This window comes from Aythya fuligula, chromosome 3 (assembly GCF_009819795.1).
Source record: "Aythya fuligula isolate bAytFul2 chromosome 3, bAytFul2.pri, whole genome shotgun sequence".
NCBI classification, from domain to species: Eukaryota; Metazoa; Chordata; class Aves; order Anseriformes; family Anatidae; genus Aythya; species Aythya fuligula.
This window is the reverse complement of record NC_045561.1, coordinates 87,706,396-87,713,827: the sequence shown is the minus strand read 5'-3', so window position 1 is coordinate 87,713,827 and position 7,432 is coordinate 87,706,396.

Below are 7,432 nucleotides of genomic sequence, written 5' to 3'. Positions count from 1 at the left end.
ATATGCTAACAAAAAAGGCCAAAGCTCCCTAACAAACTGGCTAGATATGACGTAGTGGCTGTGGAGGCATGTGCCTGCTCCCCCTGTTTAGCTTGCTTGGGCAGTGCAGTGATCAGAAGATCTTCACGTGTGGAACCAAACTTGAGGTCTGCTCAATTTTACATCGATGTTTTCAACTAGTGGACATTTGGGGGGAAAAAAATAACAAATTGGGCTCACTTCTGCTCCTGTGGACTCCCCTGCTGCTTGAGTTGTGGGTCTGTTCCGTCAGATACCAGGCTGTCAAGAGCTTGTTCCTAGCCCAAAAAGTCAATGATCTAAACTGCAGAGGGGTGAGGACAGCTGGGCAATGGACACAGATTAGGGAAAGAATACAGGAACATTGAGGCTGCTAGGACTGAAATAAGCAGGAGCCACCATCCATCAGCTGTCTAGCTGCTGACACTTGTTTTGTCCTGCGCACACTTCCCCTTCTCTCTGTTCTGGATAATGAGAGATCCAGGCTCTGGTGCATCCAGGAAGGATGATAATACTACATTTTCCCATTTGAGGACAGAACATTATGAAAACAATTGTTCTTTTTCTAGGACTTGATAGGAAGTATGCCAATAGGATATATCAGCAGGGACGTCGCACCACTCTGCTCCAAATGAAAGTTCAATTCTCAAATGGCAATTTTCTGCTTCCGCCTCAACTTAAATTTTAGTGTTTATGTAGAGGGTGATTAAGTTTTCTCAGACATCCTTTCACACATTTTCTTTCATTTGTTTTCCTTCTATTTTTCTCCAAGAAGCAGATCCAGGCTTGCAAAGCAGACGGAGAGCCTCCTAACTAGGATGACTGGGGACCACAGGGTGCACTGCAGCACACGTTCAGCACTCTCTCTGGATAAAGGTTTGGTGACTTACATCTCTGAATGTTGATAGGAGCTGAGCTCACCCAGAACAACAAGAAAAGAAAGTGTTCTGGGATAGCTGGTGTGCTGTGGACTAAGAGATTGCTTTCAATTCCAGAGAAATGCTGCAGTTAAAAAATCTAAAAATAAATCTAAAATCGAAAAATAAAAGATCGTGGCCAATTCTCAAAAGATGCAGAAACTCTGTATGTTTTCAGGCCAGGTTATCAAGCCATTTGCAATTCCTATTTTAAACAACAAAAAACTTAGTGAGCAGATGTATACACAGATACAGACCTGGCAGCTTCAGTAGCTGCGTTTGCCTCACAGTAGGTGTTAAAGCTCTTTTTTTTCTCCTAACCTCGCAGCTCTGGAGCAGGGTAAAGACTTTTCCAGTAGTTGTTTTGAACTGTGTTCCACCATTGTCTGATAGCATCGTTAGCTGAAACCTTAGCCATGAAGTCAAAGTGAAGCCAGGCATGAGGAAAACCTTTAGTTCTGAAGGCCAACAATAAGGGCAACATGACTTTGGGTCGTTGTTTAAAGAACAAAGGGCCTGGCTTGGCCACTCTCGTGCCAGAGGAGATCGCGACCTTGTGCTACTAATGCAAGAGCGTTATCGTGGGGTTAAGAGGACCAGCAGCAGGCCAGGTGAGGCTCTCCCCCTTAAGTTGCCATGCCAAAGGCAACAGGACATTTTAGTTAATACCATGTAGTGTTAGTAAAGAGCGAGAAAGTCTAGTACACAAAGGCAAAAAAATTAGATTTTAACTAAAAATATTGCTAGTAAATGTCTCTGAAGACACAGACAGAAATTCTCCTGCAATGAGATCTTACATATTTATTTAAATGCAAAAAGTTGCATGTGTAATATTGCAATAGAACAGTGAAAGCCTATAGCTCTTTGCACTTTTTACCAGGAATAGATCAGAAACTAGTAAAAATATAATTTCCTAAATAATTGAAATTTGGAGTAGAGGCAGGTGCTGAAACAAAAGAAGGGAGAACTGAAATATGGTATCGAAAGGAACTGGGATATACTCTTTTTTTTTTGGCTAGTCATCAACGTGTTTAATTTTGCCTAGCTGAGACTCGGGTTGTGTACAGGGACAGCCCTGGGAATGGGTGCAGGAAGATCAGCCTGGGAAGTTGCCCTTTCTTTGCCATGCACTTTCCTCACGTGTATAATTTTCTCATATGTGCTGTGCATGAGCTCTTAAGGATCGGGGCCATCTCTATGTTGGGGAGGTGTCATCGAACATCACACAGCACAAACTGATAGCTCTGTTTTGCAATGCAGGCTGCTCAGCTCACACTTATTTATCAAACAAGTTTCATAAAGCTTCCCCTCCCTAGCTGAATGTTGGGGACAAGAAAGCAAAGTAATGAGTCCACAGCTTTTGCCCTTTCCTGAGTGTTTTTTCAAGGACTAAATGTCTTTTTTTTTTTTTTCTTTTCCCAAAAGATGTTTCCAAGCTTCAGACTTTCCATGCTGTTCACTAAAACATTTTTACAGTAAATGCAGCACGAGGAGCGAACAAGTAACACCACAATAATCTATTGCATTATTACTTTCGTAATATTAAATCGCTGAGCATGTCATTCGTGTTTAGCATATTATTTTCTACAGTACATTGCCAGTAAAAGTAGGCAGCAACATTTTTCTTACAGTTTAGCTGGTGGAATGTAATTAAAGATTGTATCATGTGGTGACAAAAAAAAGAGTTGAATTAGAGACCACAACTGTAATTCTTACATTTCATAACATGCGAGCACTTGATTTTATGGCTTTCTTCCAGTGTAGCTTTTACAAGTCATTCTCTTTAAAAACTGGGGGAGAAAAACCCCAAATCATCACTGTGTTATTTGTATGATATTGGCACAGGGGCTGAAACCTGTAGGTTCCCTATAGAAACCACAGCTACTTGAAGGAGAGTGCGTTTGCTTATAGCTAAACCTTGTTCTCCGTAGGTGGACCAGCACAAAAGGGGGTCTGCTTCGTGGGTTTCAGAGGTTGTGGCAGCTGCATAGGGTTTAGGAAGCTTGGTTATCACTCCAGGACTGGCCCCACTGTGTTCCAGGAGAGGCAGGTGTTCTTCCCAGAGACTGCCCACAGGATGGATCGAAGCAAAGGAAGAGTGAACTAGAAACAGGAACAAAACTGCCTCGCAGAGTGATGAACACCAAGAACAAGTGAAACCAAAGATACGAGATCCATATCCAGCTTACACCTGTAGAGCTGGTAACGAACCAGTTTTTCAGGTCTCTGTAGGAGCAGTGGCAGAGATTCGGAATTTCTGTGCGTCCTTCAGCTGTCCACAAGAGAAAATACGCTGTATGGGCAACTGCGTGTTTTCAGGTTAATCATTAGAAAAGGTCTGGAGCACTCTGCTGCTTCCCTGCCTGGGTGCTTTTTACTTTAGCCAGCCTGCTAGGAATCTGCTGGCTCTCAGGCACTAAAGGACCCGGAGATGCACAGCAAAGAGGCAAGGCTGTGTGTCTGTGCTGGGAGGAAGGGTGCAACCAGTGCTGTGCCTCTGCTCAGCCCCTTGTCCCCACATCCCACCCGCATCTCCACTTCCCACCCTTGGCGCTGCATCCCATCCTCCTTCGTGGCCACTGGAGGGTCCTTTTTGCTGGGGTTTCACCTGGAGCAGCTCGTCCAGATCCAGAGCAATCTGCTTGATTATAATTACGTTCATAGTCACTTCAGAGTAGGTTTCAAAAGTGCACTAAGCACAGTGGTGTTGGAATAGCTGGGTGATTTCTGTGGCACATAGTGCTGCCACAGCTTGCATGCTCATCTCCTACGTCCCAGAGTTTTGTCAAAAGGCACTCATCAAAAAGTGAAGCCTAAAAGCCTCATAGTACACAGATTTTTTTTTTTATTTTTTTTATTTTTTTTATCATCAACTGAATAATTTAATACCTGTGTTTACTCAGCAGGGTTGTGAATGGGCGGCTGTGGAAGCAACTCACGATGACAGGCTCTGAGCGCCAGGCAGTGCTGCCTGTGTCGGGTCAGTGCTCTCCTCAGTGCCTGGGACAAACGTCGCATTCACCGGCGGATCTTTCAGCAGCAGGACAGCACGGTGAAAGGCAGCCCTGTCAAAATGACTCTGCTGCCACAGAATCTGAAATCTGATTTATTAATTAAATTGTATCAGCAAGTGCTCTGGTGGTTGAAATATGCCCCTATTCAGTGAGAAAAAAGAACATGACAGAAATGTTTACAGGATGCCTCAACCCCAAATTTCCTGTAAAGGACACAGCTTGTTATTTTTCAAAATACACTGGATATATTTTCTTTACATCTTGGTTTATTTTGATGCATGGGAATGATTGTAAAACTGAAACATGTAAGAACGATGGGGAAAAAAAATGGACTACACAGGAGGAGCTTGCATATCCTGTGAATGTTATCCGTCCTATGGAAGGACAGGTTGGAAGACATTTGGCCAGCTTTTCCCCCAGAGGAACACATACTTAGAAATAATCTTCACTTAAACACTTGTCAAGTCATTTTTTGATGGTATTTATGACACACGAAGAGAAATAAAGCCCCCAGCGGCCCTGTCCCCTCGTGCTGGTGCCATTGCCCTCGGAGGGGCCTGTGCGCAGCCCCTGGCTGCCTGTCCTCTGCTGGAGGGCTTTTCCTGGGCTGCTCCTCCACTTTTGTGCCACCCATTAAGCCTTCTGCTGACAGGATGCCCACCTCCGATGGCTATCGTGTGGCTCACAGTGTGGTGCAGGCCCTGATGGCTGCTCCACACGGGGAGCACAGCCCCAGGCCTTCAGATCACTGTTCCCGGTGCTGGGCGAACACCTAGAACCCAGAAAGCCTCCCTGCAATTGTTCCACGCGGTTTTGTCTGGTTTTTATTTCCCTCTCCTTGTTTCTGGTCATGCCTGCCTTTCAGCTTTGAGGGCGTAATGAGAAGTCAGCGTGAACGCCACCCCTGCTGCCTCCCGCCCACCTGAGGACAGAGCACCAGCACCCTTCCCCAAACGTCCTCTCGACAGCCCTCCACCAGAAACCACAGGAGTATCACCCAGCGACTGTGTGGGACTTCCACACCCCGCTGGACACGAACGCTTGGCTAGACGATAAGCCGGGCCTTGGTGGAGCTGGCACAAAGCACCTACGTGCCAGACCCTGGGGGAGCAGATGGCTTGCCTGTTTGCTTCCAGACATTGAGGCTCCAAATCCGTGCCACATCCCTGCCCCAGATTCGCATCAGCTGAACTGCCTCCCGTCAGATTGCTTCTCCTGCCTGGCGGGATGGCTCCAAACCCTGATATCCACATTTTATAGCTCATTTCGAAAATAAAAATAAAAACAGGCCTTCTAGAGTTTAAGACGTTGTCCTTTAGCTAGAAAAATGGGGCCAATAGTTCCCTGCCTCGCTAGAGAGGCCAGCTTTAAATTTAGTAGCTGCTTTTAGAAAATACTTGGGATTTTTTGGGCAGAGGGCTTTGTGTTGGTGCTTCTGGCTATCGCTGCTGTCCCTAGGGATGAGGAACGTCTGCACCAGGCAGGGTAAGAATAGCAACAGGGGACTGATACCGTGCTCGCGTGCAGGATGGGCGAGGTGAATGCCATCTCCCTTTTGTCTGCCTTCACAAATCAACCCCCTCTCTTTCTTTCTTCAGATTTTCATAAGGAGTGGCGTTTTTCACCATACAGGAAACGGGTGAAGTATCTCGAGTGATTGGTCCTACATCCAGGGAGTTCCAGCTCTTAAAACCAACTGGTAAGAGTTTTCAGGCCATCGTTTCCTCTCAACAGAAAGGATTTGGGATTTTATGCATAACAAACGTTTCGGTCCACGTTGGCCTGAAAACTGCCGAGCAATTTTCTATATATTTGTTTCTATGGCTTTAGACAATTTTCATTTCAGGAAAAAAAAACCTGCATAGTACACACGGACAGACAAAATGCCTAGTGGAGAACAGCTCAAGAAAAAACATAATTTTACCTCAATAAAAGGTAAGATAACTCGGCTGCTTGGCAGTGCAGGAACACTGTGGGTGCCTGGAATTCGCTTCTATTGTCCCCTATCTGAATTGCTTTGAAAAAGGTCACATGAGGAGGAAAGGAAGTTTTGACTTTCACATGCCTGTTATTGCTAAGGAAACCACTTCCTTGGTATTCACATATTCAGCATGTCTCCAGTTTTGGCTCTCTGACAAATGACATCGTGCTACTGCATCAAGTAACAAAGAAGGGTGGAGAATGCTGTTAGATAACTCGACGTGTTTTAAACACCAGTACAGCTTTTGTAGGGCTGCCAAGCTTCAAGTACACTCCAAAAGAGCAAGCGGGGGCCTTTTTTAGCTGCAAATGAGATACCTGGAGTTCAGAAGGACAGAACAAAGATTCTGGTCTGCATCTAACCAAGCTCAGGTATTTCTGAGGTTTATCGGGTTTGTAGCTTTGGCAATGTTCTCACACCGCTGTAGGTATTTGGAGAGCAGTTTTGTAATAGAAAAAATACCTGAATTATTGCCTTTGCAGAATTTATTCTAGCTTTCAGATATATCCTTACATTTTTTTTAAGCTTTCAGATATCAGAAACTGAGCATCTGAAGATAACATCTGGTAATTTCATTAAGAGATTTGTATTTGAACCTTGGGTCCGTGGGACTTTTCCCATTTTTCTGACCTCCACGTCAAGCAAGGGAACAGCAGGAGCGACAAGCTTCAGTTGGTTAGGACTGAGAACCTCCACCAATGTTTATTTTTTAAGAGGAATGAAGCAAATTTTCTTTGAAGTAACATATTTGCAGATCTCGATCTGACAAGAAGGAAATACATCATGATTAGGCTGATTTCTGCTTTACGAGGAAAAGAAGTCTAGTGTGCTTCAGGCTAGAAGCGACTTTCACTGTAAATATACAACAGTTGCTGAGATTACTGGGAACAAGCATGAAGCACACACAAATCAAAGGAATTGAACAGCTAAAGCCCTGCTCAATTTACTGAGAGGCTACTATGCTTCTGGTATGTCAAGATCTATTTGTCTAAACGTTATCGGTAAAAACAACATAATGTAGTGAACTGAGCCTGGGACTGCGGAGGCCAGAAATCAATATCCTGATCTTGGCCCTGCCTCAGATGCACGCGGTGGCCCCAGAGTAGCTGTTTAATCTCCCTGCGTGCTCACCAGAGATAAAGCAGCTCAAACACAATGAACTATCTCCTCCACCGAAGAGTTGCACAGAGCAGCTCACAGCTTCCGTGTGCTTCTCCGAAGACGTGAATTGTTACAGAAATATTATCCTTACCTGCAAGACTTCTCCACGTTTGTCTCCAGGAAAATGTAAGCCGTGTGTCTTTGGAGATGAAATTTCAGGTCCGTTCTCCACCAGAAGACCTCGCTCCAACCTCATGGAGATTCCAGACGCAGCCTGGTGGCAGCACAGAAGCCACCTGGCTATCTGCCACGGTAATGGCCTTGTTTTATTTTTTTCCTTCTTAAACATGTTAAAACTGAATTATTTAAGAAATGGTTCAGCTTTTTTTCCTCAGAGAACA